Consider the following 16,160-nt stretch of genomic DNA (forward strand, 5'->3'; position numbering starts at 1 on the left):
TTTTAATGTTTATTTATTATTGAGAGACAGAGAGAGATAGAGCATGAGCAGGGGAGGGGCAGGCTCCAGGCTCTGAGCTGTCAGCACAGGGCCCGATGTGGGACTCGAACTCACAGACCGCGAGATCATGACCTGAGCCGAAGTCGGACGCTTAACCGACTGAGCCACCCAGGTGCCCCTATGCCTAAATGTTTCTAATGAGATGTCTACTCCTACTGCCCATGGACTTCAGCCTCCATCATTCTGCACCCAACCTGGCTCCCCCTGGTCCCACTCACCTGGACTGCAGTTTCAAGGTCATTAACAACTGCTCGGCTGTCAAACCCACACACACCCTCAACCCCATCTCATGCAACCTCCCAGCATTATTTGCCATGTTTGACGACACCACTGTGGTAGAAATGCTCTCTCTCCTGACCTCAGTAAGGATGCAGCAGGGGGTTCCTCCTGCCCCAGTGGCCACCCCCTTCTAGGCTCCCTGGGCCCCGCTTTGCCCCCGTGGGGTTCTTCTCGTATCTGTCCTGTGCACATACTTCCCTTGCATTGGATTGCTTATGGCTGTGGGTTTAACTACTATCTCCAGGGCAGTGACTTGATTTAAATTCTCTATCCTAGATTTTTCCTCTGATCTTCCAGGACCTTCTTTACATCTCCGTTTGAACTTCACATGGGCATCTCATTAATCAGTCAAATACTGAACTCTCAGTTTCTCCCGCACACACACCTCCTTTCCAGACTTTCACGTGTCTGGAAATCACGTGACCGCTCCATCACCACTTTCTTCTGATTGTCTCCTTTCCCCTCCATTCTCCACATCCCGTGGCTGATGACGCCATCAGGCTTTCCTCTCCAGTTCGATTTTACGTCCTTCCACCTCCCCGAATCCCGTACCCCCACTTTTCCTGGGCTGATTGAAAGAAGCTCTCACCATGGACCTACTTCCTCTTGCTCCCTTCAATGTACTCGCCATATATCAGACAACCTTCTTGAAATATGAACCCGCTCATTTCACTTGCCTGCTTGAAACTTTTCCAAGGCTTCGGAATGTGCTTAGAATAAAATAGAATTTTATTTTATCTTCGTAGGAATTTGGATGAATTGCCACCAACCTACCTTTTCCATTTCATTCCATTTTCTTCCTCATTCAGCTGTCTCACATCCCGAGTCTCTTCTCAGTTTCCAGTTCTTCCTGAGTGCAGTCTTGACTCAAGGCATATGGTTGCCTCTCCCTTAGGGGCCCCCACCCCTCTTTCATCCTCTGAGCTGGCCTTCCCTTGCTCTGCCCCAAGTTCCAGCTTCAATGTAACACTCTCAAGAAAGTCTCCCAGGCCCTTTTCTCTCCAAGGTATGTTCCTTCCTTAGCTCAGGTTCTCGTTTCCTTCTTATCACTTATCACACTTTGTTCTAAGCCTACCTTCTTTCTCTAGATCCTAAGGTGGAGATCTCACCTGTCACATTCACCCATGTGCTTGTGGATGTGGTAGGATGAGTCGAATCTGGATGTTAAAGGGACTTCTCATAGGAAAGGCCACAAAGAAGGAGAAGGAGTTGTTTTCATTGTGTTTCTCTGAATTTATAGCAAGACATTCAGAAGGCAGAGCATAGAATTTGGCAAAATATGAAGGGGCAAGTACAAAGATAATATTCTGTATCTCTGGTATTGTTTGTACACATTTGATATGTTGAACACACGTAATCAAATAGGTTCATCAAAAGCCAATAAAAGACCCAAGAAGAAATAAAGGTAGATGATACGGAGAAAGATTTTAAGGTCTGTTAAAGAAGAATGACAACACATGCTTGAAGGATTGCTTATAATATGTTTTGAGTCAAATGTACATGTAGAGCAGGAAATGATCCTTTTTTTCAGATATTTAGCGCCATAAAGTTATATCTAAATATATGCAAATATAGGAATATATATATATATATATATGTATGTATCTATACACATATACACACATAATAACTTTGTGTTGCCACATTGCAAGTTTCTTGATGGATCATTTCTCTAAATGGCCTGGAGGCCATTATGAAAAGTATCTGCTTCTATTTGTTCCCGGAATCCATAGTGCTTAATTCCCTACATGTGCCGGGCACTCCCGTCTACATGGGAGAGATCGTTCAACAACAACAAATGGCGGCTGACAGATGTGTCTTCCGCCGGGAGCTGCCAAGGAACAAAATAGTGAGAAGAGACCAGTTGCTGGGGAGAGCTGCTCTTCCATTCGGACGGCAAGGGAGGGCCTCCCCAGGGGCAGCCACACGTCAACAGACAGCTACGTGGGGAGGGGCGCACACTAGCTGCAAAGGACAGCAGGTGCAAGGGCCCTGAGATAGCAAGCCTGCCTGCCAGAGAAGACGAGGACCCCTCTACCTGAAGGAGGTGGTGAAAATATAGAGGCAGGGGCCGGGTCACCTTCTCGATGGGGAACTTCTTGGCCAACCTAAGACACCAGTTCTCCCCTACGTGAGATCAGGAGTGTTGACAGGGTGTCTCCAAGAGTGATGGAATCTGACCCCCATTTTGAGGGCACAGCTCTGGCTGTGTTTAGAGCCCGTGGTCATGCAGGTGCCGAGGTCAAAAAGCAGGCAGGGCCACATGAGTGTCCCATTAGGGGATGATGGAGACGCAGACAGAGGCAACCGGAGGTGACCACTGGCCGGAAGCTAGACGTGCTTTGAACACAGAGATGTTCTTCTTGCCGATGGCCTCAAAATGAGGGCGAGAGAAAGAGAGGAGATGGTCCAATACTTTTGGCCCCAGCAACTAGCAGCAGAGTCCCTGTTGGCAGAGATGCATGGGAGCAAGTAGCAGGCCATGATGGGGAGGACGGCCAATGCTTTTGCAGATGATGTTGTCGTTGGCTCGTTTTTACTGAAAAGAACTTCAGCATTGACAGAAAAGGCCATGTGAAAAAGAGGAAAAAGAGAAAGGGATTGTCTTGTTCCTTTTATCATCCCCCCATCCGCCATCTTGTGAATTCGTCGTGGAGAAATTCTGGAAAGGGACAGTTTGTCCTAAGGTTCTTCTGCCGTCTGTGAGTTCCCCACCCTCCACAGCTGGCAATATATACTGTGCTTTGTTGCAATTACTAGTCAACACGTCCAAGGACTACCCCTGCATGTAGGTTGCTCTAGGTTCCAGAACATCTGCTGCACTCATCACTGGAACAGGTCAGGTCTCCTCCTTCCATGGAGTGAATAAATATCTATATTCAAAGTGGCCTCTCAAATGTAGTTTTTTAAATGCCCTAAATCTTCCTCACAGCCTACTTTCTTGACTAAAAACATCTCTTTATAAATATTAATATTCGTTTTGATTTCACCAGCCTTGCAAATGGCCAGGAGTGAAGCATCCATGCCCGAGGGAGCTGAACTAGATGTTTCTGTGGTTTTTCTTTTCAGAAGCCCAGGGGCCACTGTCTGTGCATAGGGCGCCTCCCTCACTTTCCCGCAGCCTGGCCTGGCAGAAGGGAGTCAGGTCTCGCTCTTCTGTTTTCCAGAACTGGTCATTTTCCAGGTTAATATCACACTTAAGAAAAATATGTTCTTACCATCTGCCCTTTCAGCCAAATCTTTGGCAATTATTTCGTGATATTTCTCTTCCTGTGAAAAAATATTATTAACTTAATTTCTCTTTGTAGAAATCATGCCCTACCCCCATTCCCCCCCCCCAAAAAAAAACTGTGGCAATGGGGGGGGGTGTTTTTTTTTTTAATCTATGTATTAACCAGGTTGTAAATTATGGCATATTTCTGGGGACCAAGGTCATCAATGGCAGCAAAGGTGAGGACAAGGGACAGAATTATAGAAGTTTATTTCTTGTCACGTAAGACATCCCAGCCAGCCGAGTGCTATAACAGTTTCCAGTGTGAACATAAGCTATCGATTCAAAGCTGCCACCTGCTACTTAGCCATGTCGAGAGGCAGGAGCTTAATATATCAGATGTCATTTGCTATTTAGTCTCAGGTGGTAGCCCAGAATCAATATCCTTAAATCAAGAATCTCTATATTAAGCAAGAGCAGGGACATTTATTATAATTCTGGTCCTTTCCTCTCGTTAGCATCCAGAGGCAGCACATTGCTCTGGCTTTCCATGCCATGTGGCCTTCAATATTCCCTCTGTGTTATTCTCCATAATTATACCCTGTCTGTACTAGAGAGTCTGGAACAGGCTTACAATAAGGTTTATTGTCCAATATGCTTGGACTGCTTAAAAAGATTAAATATTAAAAAAATGACCTAATGGCACTTGCTTTGGGAATTAGATTAAGAGTTAAGTAATCAATGCAAAATGAAGGTAGTGCACGTCCAACCATGTTGGAAATAACACCAAAGTCGAGAAATAAGTAAGTTCGGGGAAAACCGGGAACACTGAGCTACAGCGAACAGAACAGAAAACGTACCTTCAGCTCTCCCAGAGTGTCTATCAACTAGTTTTAGGAAGTATATCAGTCTATCCACAAATTTTAAAGTTTCTTGACCTCACCCTCCGAGGGAAATTCATTAGGGAGTACTCCGTAGAGCCCTCAGCAGTCAGTGCAAAGGACCTCCGAGTTAACAGTTGGATGTGAAATTCAAAGGTTACCCCATAGGGTTCCGTCTTGTATAGCCCTTGGGTGAAAGTCAAATTTGAGCTGGTGGGGCTTCGATTAAGTCTGCTCCACTGGGAAATGGACCAGGGGTATGTGGCTTTGGGGATCTTCAATTTTACTTGAAATGTTGTGGAAAACTTTGAGTTCTAAGTTAAATATTAGACGATGTTGTTTTATTCTCAACTCGACCAAATGTAATATGAGCTGGAACCTGAGATTTACTTCAGCTGGGGGATGAGGGACCCTGGGGATGCCACTACCATGGCATTGGCTTGCAGGTGGCAAACACGGGGCATTCCACTCAAGCCCAATCTTACCCTTTGAAACTGGGAGTTTGACCCATCAGAAACACTAGCTTCCATTGTTTACAGTGAGGACGTCGAGGCACCAGGGACCCTCTAGGTCACCCAGCTGGTGAGCGGTGGCTTTGGGCTCAGACCCAGGGTCGGCCTCCCAACCTCTGGGCTACACTGTCCGCCTAACCACAGATATTTTTAAAGTTAATTTGTACTCGACCTTTTTGTTTTCCATGAAACAGGGGGGTTTCCTGAAGTTCAGGGTTTGTTTTTTTGTTTTTTTTTTTCTCACGTATGACTGAGAAACATCTTTCGTCATTGAGAAACCATGAGAACATTGTCACAGAAATTCCAGAGCTGGCCGGGGGCATGTTGGGATTACAACTGGAGGAATTCGGTTGGGATTCTGTTCTATTCTGCTTCTGTTCGACATCAGTTAGGCTTGAACTGGAGGCCAGTGTTCTGTGGGGAAACCGTAGTGGGGTGAGGAACTCAGCAGAACTGAGGTCTCCAGAATGACCAAGATCTAAGCAACTCAACGAATATCTATTATTCCTGTTGTCACCACAAACGTGCTTTCACAGAAGTTATAATAAAAATGCATGAACAGCAATCACTACAACTTCCCATGTACCTCCTGGGGCCCAAGCCCTGTGCTGTGTTTCTCTCTTATTATTTCATTTAAAACTCACAACAGCCTTACGAGGACGGTCTAGAGCCACCCACATCTATTCTGGCTTCGACGTCAGGGCTCTTAGTCGTTAGGATATGCTGCTTCCTTGAAAGAAGAAGGACAAACGCTCATCTTGAATGCAACGCAGGCACCTGCAAATTAACGTGTTCCTTCATCCACCCGAGCTCCTCCCGCACGCAGGGTGCTACCAGGGGCATGGAGGCCAAAGGGAACGAAAATAATTGGAAGGAACCGCTAATTCCCACTGAGAAGTACAGAGAAATATTCACAGAAGGCAGAGCCAAGGAGCTGAAAATTAAAGATGCGGTAGGATTGAAGGGCAGAGAGAGGGGAGCAAAGTTGGTCTGAGGAAAAGGAACAGCGAAAGGACAGACAGACAAAAAGACATTTTCACTTCAACAGGGAAAAGGTTGGACAGAATGGAAGCACCTCTCTAAGTCAACCAAAGCACAGTTATTTTAACCCAAGGTAAAAATTGTATTCAAGACAAAAATTAAAAGAAATGGCACAGACCATCCAAGATCCAAAGAACCAGATACAGATTCGGTTCCCACAAAGGTTCAGCGCACTGGCCGTGGCACCGAAGACACCACGCTAAGGGCAGAATGAAAGGAGCTTTGGAATCACACGCTTAACCCCATTGTGCAGAGTTTTGAATAAATGCTGTTATGTGACCACCACCCTTTGCTTTAAAAATTGGTGTTTATCCACTCTGTTGCAGAAATGCTTTCACAGAATGTGTTTCTCACCAGGGTTTTTAAATATTTACATCTGCTGATTAATAATTTATAGTTGGCATTCAGGACCTTAGACTCATGAATAATTGACGTGTTCATTTAAGATTTGCAACTGTTCCGGATAATGATGAAGTGTACGAGTCTGGTGCCCCGGCACGCCGATGGTAAAAGTTTACAGAGAAATCCAGCTTCCTTTTGGTTTTACAGAGGTTGGAAATAAAGACTATAAGCAAATAAGGCAGGAGAATGATTGTGTGTCTCAGATGCTCTCTCTATTAAGAAAGGGAAGAGTAACTAGCATCTAGGGAAAGTCTCAATACTCATGGCGACACCAACAATTGGATTTGATTGGCTGTATTTTCAGTTGGAGGAAGGGGGCTCAGGAAATCTGATTAAATTCCACACGGCCTCTCTATCCTATTCAGGTCATTCAAGAGTACTTTGAAAGAGTGAAAAGATAATATATGTGTATAATATAATGCAAAATATAACGTATGTATATGCGTATACAAATGCATATACATACACATAATACATATATACACCCATGTATTCCCAATCACTATCGATTTATGATAGTGTTTTCTTTTTTTTTTTTAATTTTTTTTTCAACGTTTATTTATTTTTGGGACAGAGAGAGACAGAGCATGAACGGGGGAGGAGCAGAGAGAGAGGGAGACACAGAATCGGAAACAGGCTCCAGGCTCTGAGCCATCAGCCCAGAGCCTGATGCGGGGCTCGAACTCACCGACCGCGAGATCGTGACCTGGCTGAAGTCGGACGCTCACCCGACTGCGCCACCCAGGCGCCCCTATGATAGTGTTTTCAAGAAAAAGGATACAGAGAAACTCACCCAAGGGTTTGTGTGGCCTGCCAGCTTAACTGTCACATTGGTCACACCAAAATTTCCATTTCTTTTTTTTTTTTTTAATTATAATTTATTGTCCAGTTAGCTAACATACAGTGTATACAGCGTGTTCTTGGTTTCAGGGGTAGATGCCCCTGATTCATTGCTTCCATATGACACCCAGTGCCCATCCCAACAAGTGCCCGCCTCGATGCCCATCCCCCATTTTCCCCTCTTCCCCGCCCCCTCCCCATCAACCCTTGATTTCTAGGTCTTCTGGAGAATTGAATGTTAGTTATCGACAATTTGACAATAGTTCTTCTATCTGAGAAGAGAAATGTCAAACCTAGCAGCTGTAGAAGATCTATGCAAAAAAAAAAAAAAAAGGGAAAAGAAAACAAATAGTTCCAATTTTTGTACATGCGTTACCGAAGTGAGCCCAAGACAAACTTTCCACTAAGCTCTTTTCTTATCCCCTCTAGATCCAGTGTGGGGTTCGTATAGCAGTCTCCTGCATGGGCCACAGGCCATGGACATCATCACGAAAAAGACGTGTTTGTGACTGTTTTTCTAAGTTCACTCGGATACCGCCTGTTGAGACCACGCCCCATTAGCTACATAACCTGCTCCACGTGATTCCTTGCCTCTCTTCCAGAAAAGCTCACTCTTAGTGTATTCCTTTGTTTTACAAAATGGCTTTCTAACTCTCGTCGGGGTAATAACAGAGATGGCTTTACGACGCTCTGATTTCTGGGGGTATACTCAGAAGTCTCGCAGTGCCTCAAGGGTGATAGTTCAAGTACAGTGAAAGACAGCGGGCCAAGTTGTTTTCTAAGAACGGTAACGTGGTGCCATCCGACCCAATGTCTACTTTGCTCACTTAGAGGATGTTTGAAAATTCTGCCCACGGTGGGCACAAGTGGGTGCCTCATTGCCACAGGCCGGGCTGCGGCCTCTATGCAGCCGTCACGGACCAGCATCCCACCACCTCGCAGTGCGCAAACAATCGCTCATTTGCCTGTTTCGACTGATGTCGCTTGCTCTGGTCTCCCCTGGCCACGTGAACAACCTTTTTTGGCTTTAAACTTCAGGTCGAGCTATTCATTAACCAGCTCTCCTTGTCTGTGCAATCTATTTGAGGCCTCTCTATTTTATTGACCCTGCCTCCTCCCCAAGAAGCGTCAACTCCCAAGCACTTCCAGTTCCATCTGCCTGTGTCTGGGGAGAAGAGGGCCGGACCGCAGAAAGAGAAACCGCTCTACAACTGGAAACACAGGTCCGATAATCTAGGGAATTGTTTACACAGCAGTGCAAGAGCTCAGAAGCTACAAGGGAACTCAAGGCAAGGAGGAGGAATCAATACGCAATTTTGCCAGGCTGGATGTTGGAAGTGGGTGGTGCTCCCAGGGCCCGGGGCTGAGGTCATGACGCAGAAAAGAAAACCCTGGTGGAATTTTCTGGCAAGAGCCTGAGCTAGAGAGAACAATATGAGATTACAGAGATGGCACCCTTTGTGGATGGAGTGGAGGCGGAAGTAGCTAGCCTTCTCCCTTCCTCCACTGTCAGTCTCCCTCCAGGCCAGCCCTGGTCCAAGGTGGTAAGAATCAGGTGACACGGGGTGGGGGATGGGCAGTCCAGGGAGCAAATGTCCCTGTGCTACAGACAGGGCAGGGAAGGGTCGAGGGTGAGACCTGCTGGCAAACAGGTCAAGGCCCAGCCATGGGGTCCTGCCTACAACATCATCCTCCAAGAAGGGGGCTGAGATTCTCCATGTACTTCTCCAAGGTCAAATCTGGAAGGAGACTGGACTCCATTGCCTTGCCAAATAAATAAAAGTAACAAGTCAGAATTAATGTATCATCTCCCCCAAATAGTAGAACACCATATGAAAGGTATTTGAATGCATTCTTTTTAAAAAATGTTTATTTATTTTTGAGAGAGAGAGAGAGAGAGAGAGCACGTGGGGGAGGGGCAGAGAGAGGGGGACAGAGGACCCAAAGCAGGCTCCACACTGATAACAGAGAGCCCGACCTGGGGCTCGAACTGACGAACCTTGAAATCATGACCTGAGCCAAACTCAGAGGCTCAACAGACTGAGACACCAAAGCACCCCTGAATGCATTCATAACACCTCCAGAAATATACCTTATAAGAAGAAAGAACTAATTGTCAATCGAAGCTGAATTTTATAAAATGAAAACTTTCAGAGTAGGTTTTTAAAAGGTTACTTTTTGGGGGCACGTGGGTGGCTCAGTGGATTAAGCGTCTGACTTCAGCTCAGGTCATGATCTCCTGGTTCGTGGGTTCAAGTCCTGTGTCGGGCTCTCTGCTGACATCTTGGAGCCTGGAGCCTGCTTCGGATTCTGCGCCTCCCTCTCTCTCTGCCCCTCCCCCGCTCGCACTCCATATAAAAGTGCGTGTAGAACATGAAAAACGCTCTAAGGCACTGTCCCCGTGAGGCACGGCAAGCCGAGTGTCACTGAACACGGGAACTAGAGGCTCTAGCGTCATCAGAAGAGCCGGAGTAGTGGGGGGCGGGAGGGACCACCGATGGTTTCAGCCCCACAGGGGGAACCAGGAGGGGAGCAGGGGGCCGCCGCTGCCTCTGTCTTTCCTGGCACTGCCCAGCCCTCATCTCCCCTATGCTGCCATCGACACCCTGGAATGTGATTCCAGTCACTGAATGAATCGACTTCTGCCGGTCCCCTGGCAGCCACAACGTCAGGCAGGTGGCTCCTACCTCCGTTCTAAGCTGGACATTTCTTGCAAGAGGATCTCACCCACAGCTCACCATCCAGGACCCAGCCGGAAGGAAGTTTCGGAAATGCAGCTTTTAGATGTCCAGCCCCTTGAGTACACGAAGGGGGGTGTGTGCGTATACATGGCAGGAACGTTGGCTGAGTATTGAACAGTTAGCACAATGCTTGACTTTCCTTTCACTTTGAAATTTATGGCTAAGACCGCTGTTGGCTTTCTGGAAAACTCTAATTCCCTGATAAGCAGTACGCTTGAGAAGAAATTCTCCTTCCCCCTTTGAGGAGGACACGGTGTGTGGAACCATGGTTTTCTTTTACAGTCCTACTAAAGTTTCAATAGTCTGGGTAAAAGTCCATAAGCTGAGGGGCGCCTGGGTGGCTCAGTCGGTTAAGCGTCTGACTCTTTTTTTTTTTTCGTAATGTTTGTTTATTTTTGGGAGAGAGAGAGAGAGAGCATGAGCAGGGTTGGGGCAGAGAGAGAGGGAGACACAGAATCGGAAGCAGGCTCCAGGCTCCGAGCTGCCAGCACAGAGTCCGACGAGGGGCTTGAACCCACAAACCGTGAGATCATGACCTGAGCCAAAGTCAGACGCCTAACCGACTAGGCCACCGGGATGCCCCTCAGCGTCCAACTCTTGATTTCAGCTCAGGTTACGGTCTCACAGTTTGTGAGTTCAAGCCTCGTCTCGGGCTCTGGGCTGGCAGCGCGGAGCCTGCTTGGGATTCTGTCTCCCTCTCTCTCTGTCCCTCCCCTGCTTGCTCTCTAGCTCTCTCAAAATAAATAAAAATAAACTGAGGGGGAACAAAGTGAATACACTGAGGCTAACAGAGGGATGGAACTTACCTGCTCCTTGATGACACGAACGTGTCAGAACTACCAACCTCGAAACAGCTTACCTCCAGCTTCCAGGTGGATGAGACACAAAATTCTCCAAATCGTTGGTTGGATTCTCCTTCTTATGGAGCCAAAAGAGCTTTCCTCTGGCAAGGTGTAAATTCCACGGCCACACCTTGTAGAGACAACACAACGGAACTCACAACAAACAGGCGACGATACACGTCGGAGCCACGGCTGATGGCACGAAGAAATAAATGGTTGAAGCTTCTCTCTTGAAATGACTCTCACCCAGTTATTCAAACTATGCAAGAAATTCCTTGTACACAGCACTGGCCTTCTACTTTCTTGACTTAAATTTTTGACTTGAGAAACTAATACGTGTGTAGACCCTTGTCCTACTTCAAACATTGAATGCCAGGCAGTTTGTGTTATTCTTTCTGACAAAAAAATATATATATATATGCCCTATGTGAATATAATTTGCATGCCACAATTTTTAGCAGAAGAATTTAACCCATCTGCATCACCAGCTGCCATGATGGCCATTGGGCAAATGTGGCATCCAGCAAAGCTTTCCACCATTTCCTTTGAGGAGAGGTACATTTACTTTATCTTTCTTAATGTTTATTCATTTATTTTGAGGGAGAGAGAGAGAACGAGCGCCTGCAGGGGAGGGACAGAGAGAGAGGGAGACAGACAGAAACCCAAGCAGTCCCCATGCAGTCAGCGCAGAACCCGACACGGGGCTCGATCTCATGACCTGCAAAATCATGATCGGAGCTGAAACCAAGAGTTGGATGCTTAACCAACTGAGCCACCCAGGGGCCCCGAGGAAATGTACATTTAGACTGACAGACCTGTCTTCCTCTCTACCTTGGTCTGTCTGTTCATTCAAAAGATATTGATACAGATTTATCTATTTAGGTGCTTAATGCACGCTGTTGTATATTTTAAGATAAGTAGGACAATAACATAGATTTGGAAACGCTGATTATTTAAGATTTTTTTTTTCCCCTGCTCTGTGTTATTTGCTGTGCTATCTGTTGCGACTGCAGGGTGGGTAAGACCTTCTCTCCAGAAGACATGTTCTACCAGGAGCGGCCTCATGTGTTCAGGAAGGCTTTCTTTACCGTGTCCCTGTGCGTAACAGTTATGAAGTGGAATAATCTCCAGATATTTACTAACACCAAGTGATGTGGTCCCGTTTTCACTGATGGCACATGGGTGCCTAGGTTACTTAGCTCACATTCTATGAAAACAACAACAACAATCATATTCCTCACTTTCTACTCGTGGAATATCCTTTCGTTGCCCATTTTAAATGAATTACAATGGTTCAAGTGTTGTAAGAGCTCAGTACTATGCAACGTATAAAACTAAAGCCCAAAGGATCAACAGCCCATTGACTCAGCTAATGAATAATCTGCACATGATTTTACTAAGAAAGCAGCTTAACCTTGTCCTTCCCTTGTGGGGAGAGAAAAAAAAAAAGCACAGTATATGGAAGATTCACACGGGACCGTTAACCCATCTAAAAGGAACTAAAAACAAAGTCAGCAACTGTGGTGGTCACTAGAGTCACCTTACTTTATGGAAACAACCCCAAGCCACGGGGCCTTGTTTACTACAAAGCTCGCTGTTTTGCTCGGACCTCCTGCCCTGAGGGTTCTGCCCACTGTGGTCCCTCAGGCACCTGGGTGGACACAGCCCCCACTTGCAACAGGCGGGAGAGATTAGGGCCGATGACATCGGCTACAAGTGTCACACGTGACTTCTCACAGTCCCCGTGCCCCAGCCTGTGACCGTCCGTGCTCACGGGAGCATGAACTTGTACTCCTACCTTGTGTCCAGAAGCTGGGAGCTAGAAACACTGACACCACCCTGGGACACCAGGCAAAAACAGCCCTGCGCGGTCCTTTCTCTGTCTGTAGGTGGTTTGGGTTTTCAGGCTCTTGGAAAAGGTTGGAGGGTGGTTAAATTTGCCTCTGAGCTGGTCTCCACTGCCAGACATCGCCCTTCCTAGCCTCCAGTGCCTCGGCCGGTCCTCAGTGAGCACCATGTTGGACACCTGTTCGTCCCCTGCCTCATACTCAGCAAGGTACTGATGCCTTAAGGAATCTAAGTAATTTCACGCATTCTATGACTTATCGACACATTCAATTATTGGAGAAATGACCAGAAGCCCTCGTCCAGCCCTCTAGGATGTTAAAACCTAGTGGGGATATGTCTCCTGGCCGTATCAGAAACTCACCAGCAACATCGGTGGTGCAAATATCACAACTGAATCATACAGGAGATCCGGCCACATTCACGTTGCAGAGATGTACAGAAACCAGGAGAGGGAAAGGTCGTAAGGAGGAACCCAGTCTGGTGGTCCCTCAAACGGTCCGTGTGTCAAGCCATAGGGTCCCACATCAGGGCAGTGGCTGTGAACATGAAAGAAGAAGACTAATTTGAGAAACAGCATAAAGGAATTGGAGGCTGGTGCCAAGTGTTCAAGATGGTGGCATCAAGAGTAGAGTGTGAATCAGATAGAAGGTGAAAGATTTGATCAGGTGGTGGGACAGGAGTAGTAGCTGATTCCTGCTGTTGACGCTTGGTCCGGGTACATATTTCTGCTTCTTCACGTCCCCTGTTGCTGTGCCTTCTTCGAGCTATGTGCCTCTGTCCCTGGATTCATGGCTAAGCTGGGTAGTTAAATGTGGGGGGGGGGGGGGCGGTGGGGAGGGACAGAGACCAAACGGGCCAAGTCATCTTGGTGCAGACCCTTTGCTTTTTTAGGGGACAGCAGAAACACAACCAAAGATTGTAAAAATAAGGTTGATGAAACTTAATCGCTGCTGACCCTTTGTCACATCTGCTACGTGCTATAAACTTACCTGCGCATCTGGGCACATACTTCATGTTATTACTAGGTACCTGTTTTTAAATTTTTTTTTTCAACGTTTATTTATTTTTGGGACAGAGAGAGACAGAGCATGAACGGGGGAGGGGCAGAGATAGAGGGAGACACAGAATCGGAAGCAGGATCCAGGCTCCGAGCCATCAGCCCAGAGCCTGACGCGGGGCTCGAACTCCCGGACCGCGAGATCGTGACCTGGCTGAAGTCGGACGCTTAACCGACTGCGCCACCCAGGCGCCCCTAGGTACCTGTTTTTAAAAACAGAAAATGTACTCCATGAGAGTGTCGTAGGGAGTGAAGGTCCATTTCTGCTCCCGTGACCATCCTGTCCATCCTTCCTGCTTGGGTGACCCAAGCTTCCATGGCCCACCCGTTCCTCCAAGGCTTTCTCCGTTAATCAGCGCGCCTGCTCAAGTGGTCAGTGGTTTCCTTGCTCCTGGAACCTTCCCTCTGCGCTTTATGGTGCCTGGGTCTCCCCCAGCCTGTGGCGCTATGCCCCCCACGGCCATCATCCTTGACCGCCGGGCTCCCTCCTCACCAGGAATCTGCCATTTGCTAGATCCCAGTCTAGCCCGGGGATCCCTTCTTACCTGGGTCATCAATGCCTTCTTTATGGCTGGGTCTATTAAACACTCTCTGGTCCCGTTTCAGGAATTTGTTTAGGGGGCTGCTCCCTTGACCCCCCCGCCCTGCCCTGCCCCATCCCATGAGCCCCCTTTGTTGAGTGGTGCCCGCTTCTCAATGCAGTCCTCCTCAGGGGCACACCTGGTCATGGTTCCCGAACCCCAGAGCTCTGCATCGGCCTTTCCCACCCACCCGTCTGTGGGCAGATGGGCTCCTCCAGTTCTGTGACTGGGGCTGCCTGCTCAGCTTCACACTCATGGGCCCCAGAGTCCCCGGTGCACGTGTCCTGACGCCTTCCCGACGGCCCCCTCCGTGGCCCTGAGCTCTGTGAGGAGTATCACCTCTCTTCCGGTTCTTACACCGGGACCCACACCCAGCAGCTGTCCCCCCCCCCACCCCTAAGATTTCTGCCAACGCTCTTTTCTCCATCCTCACCGCTGTAGACCAGCCACTTTGGCTCTCGTCCGTCCCCACACTCTCCTCCGATCCTACAAAGGTCTTTCCAAAATACACATTAGATCTTGTCACTCCCTCTTTGAAAGACAAAAACAAAACTCTCAGTGTTTCTCCACAGTTTAAAGGACAGAGTTTAAAGAACTTTCGTGGTCTGAAATCTGCGGAGAACCAGCTTCCTCTCTTGCCCTGCGCCCCCCGCGCCCCCCCCGGGGCCCCCCCCCACCCCATCTAGGTCCTGTCCCCTGACCCCTTGCACTCTCTGAGCACCTCTGACACTTCCTGTTGTTTCTGTTCCAGGTCACAGCCTGAACCACCCTCGGCAGCCTCACCTGGCCAGTTTCTCCACCCACTTTACTCCCCAGCCCGCTGCCCACCCCCCCCCCATCAAGAAGCCTTCTTTAAGCCAACCCGTCCACCGTCTCCCCAGCTCTCACAAGGACAAGGGAGCCTGTTCACACCTGCAAATCTGGTATCCAGCAAGGACTTCGGCACAGACCACGGAATGAACGACTGGTTACAGTTATGGACTTGGTGGCTGTTGAGGAAAAATCTTGAGAAGAGGTAGGGCCACCCTGAGAGGGCAGAGCCTGGCGAGTCCTGAGGCACAGCTCCAACCGCCTTCCCCGACGGCTTTTGCGCAGAGCTGTTTTGCGAGGTTTCATTCTCTGTCGCTTTAAAAAAGGTCAGAACTAAACACCAGCTCGGCCCCGTGTCCTGTTCTTTCTGCAGACAACTGGGACTCTTGAGTGGTTGTGCCTTTTTTCCCTCTCCAGGGACAGGGCTATTAAGCCTCTAGCAACTGACATGTTGAGCTGATAAAATCAGAGAGACATTATTTGGTTGGGATAAAAGAAAGGTCAAAGCGGCCCGGATGTGTTCAATGTGTTAGCATTTAACCTTGCTGATTACCTTGCATGTGTATGGACTGAATTAACTTGGAGGGAGTCCTCTGATGTCTGCCAAGTAACAATCACATTTGGTCAGGAATTCAGTGGGTGTTCAGTGTAACTTCTTTGCCCACCTTGGCCAAAATGCTGAACATCCCCAGTCAGAAAATTCACAACTGAAGGGCTCATTTTTCCTGTAGGAAAAATCAAGAGGGCGGTGGGGTCTTAAGTCAACGAACTTGGGGAGACTTCTTAAATACGTTTCTTTCACGGATAGAAAACAGCGTATGAGGCACCAAGTAAAGATATTCACGATGCAGTGTATAGCCTAATTAATAATTCTGATGACAATGCATGTATTATCTCTTGCTTCATGGAAACCTTTCAGAATTCTTTTTTCTCCTGGTATAAAGAAGTCCTTATGGCTTGGTTTTTGTTTTATTAATAATATGCCTGGCATGACACATGTTTCTGGGCTGTCCTTCATCCTGCCGTTTAGTGTCTCCCAGAAGTGTCTCCCGCGG

The 16,160-nt window shown here is 47.7% G+C and overlaps 1 long non-coding RNA gene across 1 annotated transcript; it reads right to left on the bottom strand.

Annotated features, from left to right (window-relative positions):
* Positions 1-10,826: 10,826 nt before the first annotated feature.
* On the bottom strand, positions 10,827-15,407 carry LOC121040812 (uncharacterized). The gene is made up of 3 exons (XR_005795461.1): positions 15,208-15,407; positions 13,019-13,193; positions 10,827-10,939 (listed from the first exon to the last, which is right to left on the bottom strand). It is a non-coding gene; the product is annotated as an uncharacterized LOC121040812 (long non-coding RNA).
* Between the last annotated feature and the right edge of the window lie 753 nt (positions 15,408-16,160).

Source organism: Herpailurus yagouaroundi, unplaced genomic scaffold, assembly GCF_014898765.1.
Source record: "Herpailurus yagouaroundi ecotype Mexico unplaced genomic scaffold, PumYag 29, whole genome shotgun sequence".
NCBI lineage: Eukaryota > Metazoa > Chordata > Mammalia > Carnivora > Felidae > Herpailurus > Herpailurus yagouaroundi.